The sequence below is a fragment of the Heptranchias perlo genome, unplaced genomic scaffold, assembly GCF_035084215.1.
Source record: "Heptranchias perlo isolate sHepPer1 unplaced genomic scaffold, sHepPer1.hap1 HAP1_SCAFFOLD_66, whole genome shotgun sequence".
NCBI classification, from domain to species: domain Eukaryota; kingdom Metazoa; phylum Chordata; class Chondrichthyes; order Hexanchiformes; family Hexanchidae; genus Heptranchias; species Heptranchias perlo.
Window position 1 is genome coordinate 2,995,419 of NW_027139688.1, and position 3,917 is coordinate 2,999,335.

Here is a 3,917-nt window from a genome sequence, read left to right on the forward strand (position 1 = left end):
ATCCCGAAAGCAAGGCTGTGTATTCGGAGCTTCGACCAGTAACACTGCAGACCGGGGTTTGAGAGCGTTGCTCGGTACAAAGGCATCAGATGAAGAATTGAGCCAAATAATCAGCAATTTGTCCGCCCGCCAGTTTCTGTGTCTCGGATGAAACTGTTTCCCAATTTATACTGCAGTGTAATGGTTGCAGATTGAAAGATGTCGAGGAGAGGCTGCCCCTGGGATGAGTCAAATCCATCGTTCACACTATAGGATATGTAAGAACATCAGAGGAGATGTCTCTGACTGCTTCCACTGTTCTATTCAATATACCCGTTTACACATGGAATACAGCCAGCGCTGTGTCCGCTCGATCTTTACACACTTTATGTGATTGATGGGCACCGCAGATATTCATTGATGTGCAGGAAATACGCAGCATCCGTGCAGAGAGAAACAGAATCAACGTTTCAGGTCGATGACAAAATCTATTCTTTCATAATTTCTTAGCCTCAATAACAGTTTTAAATGATTGCGGCGAATCTATTGCATAATCGGGCCGAAATACTTGAATAGTTGGGGTGCAACACGCGCGAAGTTCTCCACCATGTTTGTACAAGTGGGAACACGATGATGTTCGATGTTGTCTCATGTTGAATCCGCCTAATCGTATTATTATTTTCTAAGTGCCCCGATACCACCTCCTTACTAATGGATTCCAGCATTTTTCCGACTAATATCAGGCAAACTGGCCTGTAGTTCCCTGTTTTCTCTCTCCTTCCTTTCTTGAATAGCGTGGTTAGATTTGCCGCCTTGCAATATACTGGGGTTGTTGCAGACTACAGGGAAATTTGAAAGATCAAAACCAATGCATCACTATCTATGCAGCCAGAGACGGGGGGTGGGGGGGGGGGAGGGGGGGCGGGGGTGGTGGTGAGAAAGAAGGTCAGAGTGATAGGGACAGAGAGCGAGCAAAGAGAAAGAAAACGAAAGAGAGGCAGAGCTAGGGATTTAAATAGGAACAGATGAGGAGAGAGAAAGAAAGAGGGGGAGTGGCAGAGATAGGAACAGAGAGAGAGAGACACAGATGGAGGTGACTGGGTTGAATACCAGACGTGGAACATTCACTGTAAAGTTTAATTTACGCTCAGCACCAATCTTGTGTCAAGCGGGTACAGGGCAGTGAGAGTGAGAGGGCTGGGAATCCGTAGGGTTTGTGTTTTGATAGTGAGGGAGAAACAGACGGGCAGAGAGGCAGAGAGAAAGAAATTGAGAGACAGAGTGATGTAGATGGACTGGAGGGGAGAGAAAGAGAGAAGCAGGAGAGACAGAGAGAGAAACAGGGGGAGAGAGAATACATTCTGATGGATGGGACCTGGTTAAACGCAGAGGGAGAGACACATGCTCAGGATATGTCCAGTGTGTAGTCAGCCTGCCCAGTTCTCAGCCTCTCGAAAAATGCCTCTCTCTAACATCCTTCAAGAATGTCTGAGTTGAAAAATTAAATCCTGGATGTGAGTTTAAAAAGAGTCCAAAGGAATCAGCAGGTTAATCCCCAGTTTATAGGGAAAGTTCAGCACTTTCTGGGGATGGAGGGAAGGGGTGGCCCCAGACTGGGAATACACACAGCGGGGTTTGGAGCAGGGAAGGGTGTGGGAGGGAGAGGCTATCCCCAGACTTGGAATAAACACAGTGTGGTTTGGAGCAGGCGAGGGAGAGAGGGGTGAGGGAATATTCCCAGACTGGGATTACACACAGGAAGGTTTGGATCAGGCGAGGGTGGAGGGGATGGGGAAGCAGTGTGCCCCATGTCACACTTGCTCCTTCCAACCCTGTCTGTGGGGTTTGGTGTGAGCTGTGGGTAGAATTGATCTGTGTCACTGGAGCCTGTCCTTTGCCAAGCCCTGTGTGGGGCCTGTGAGTGGGAACAGTAATTGATATTTTCAAACTGCAGTAATATTCCCAACAAGGTCTTAGAGTTAAAGCTTTCAAATCAGCAAAATCGCCCCCTCCCCCCCCCCCCCCCCGGAATGTCCCACGTCCCAACAAACAGCCCCCTGGTGTTCCTGGACAATCCAGGACTGTCCTGGGCAGGATTAGCCCAGATTAACCTAACAATGGGCAGAAACCCAGAGGGAGAGAGAGACAGACATCCAAACAGGTCATAGGCTCAGGAGAGGAGCTCCAGCCTGCAGTCAACAAACTGGTCACGTGAGGGTAACTGCGGAGTCCCAGTCCACATCCTCCCCTCTCTGTGGCAATGCCCGTGTTACGAGGAGATGCGGCAACTCTAAGGGAATAGAGCGGCCATTTGAGCGGTTCGGATGGAGTAAATAATGAGAAACTGTTTCCATTTGCAGGAGGGTCGGTAACCAGAGGACAGAAATGTAAAATAATTGGTTTGAAGGGGAAAAATGTTTTATTCGTCGAATTATGATCTGGAATGCACGGCCTCAAAGAGTGAAGGAAGCAGATTCAATAATAACTTTCAAATGGGAATCGGATAAATACTTTTTAAAATTCTATGAAGGTCTATGGGGAAAGAGCGTGGCGGGGGCAGGGAGTTGGACTAATTAGATTGAGCTTTTAAAGAGTTGGCACAGATGGGCGGAATGGCCTCCTTCTCTGCTGTTTCATTCCATGATTTGCGTCAGGTGCATGGCGGTCATTTTGTTGTGTCCCAGCTGAGCTCTTTCGCTCACAGTCTCAACATTTTGTGTAAATTGATATCCAGCCTCTCGAGCAACACTCACGCACTTCATTCGGCAGATCGGTTGTATCTGCGATGCTGTTTAGAGGAGGTGGGATGTAGTTTCGAGGAACTTTTATTCAATATTTTGAAACAATAATACCAGTTCATTGAAAATAACGACAAGATCATGCCCGAGCTGAAGTAAGCGGGGAAGTTTTATTAACACAGCACAAGGATAACACCGTGTGTTTATAGAGTGTCTTTAAAGTAGGAAAACGTCCCAAATTCCTCCACAGGAGCGATTAACGATCAAAATTTGAGACTGAGCCACACAATGGGATATTAGGACAGATGACCAAATCATAGAATCATAAGAGGTTACAGCACGGAAGGAAGCCATTCGGCCCATCCAGTCCGCGCCGGCTCGAAGCATGAGCAAAAGCTTGGTCAAAGAGGTAGCTATTAAGGAGTGTCTTAGAAGGAGGAGAGAAAGTTGGAGAGATGGAAAGGTTTCGGGAGAGAATTTCAGAGCGTCGGGCCTCGGCAGCTGAAAGCACGGCGGCAAATGGCGGAGCGTTTAAAATCGGGGATGCACAAGAGGCCAGAATTAGAAGAGCGCAGAGGTGTGAGGGTTGAAGGGTCACTTGTTACAGAGACTGATTCCTCACTAGGATAGAGACACACACGGTACACGGGAACACTTGTTAGAGTTAAACTCCTCACGAGGATAGACACACACGATACACAGTGACACTTGTTACAGAGTCGGACTCCTCACCAGGATAGACACACACGGTACTTGTGACAGAGTCCGACTCCTAACTGGGAGAGAAACACACTCTACACAAGGACACTAGTTACTGAGTCCAACTCCTCACTGGGAGAGACACATATGGTACACAGGGACATTTGTTACATGGTCCGACCACTTACTGCGAGAGACACACCCAGGAATACTGAGTCCAATTGTCAGTGTCCCACTTCAGCCAGACTGAGCCCCACCCTGCGCGCTTCCGTCTGTACATTTACCCAGTGAGTCCTACTGCAGGCCAGACGGAGCTCCATCCTGGGTCCTTCCTGTATGTACATTTCCCCAGTGAGTCCCACTGCAGACCAGACTGAGCCCCACCCTCGGCCCTTCCCGTCTGTACATTTCCCCAGTGCCCCATTGGGGAACATTCAGCCCCGGATATTGTACAGAATCAGCGCTGCGGACCCTGTTAATGGGCCTCATGACATCAAATGG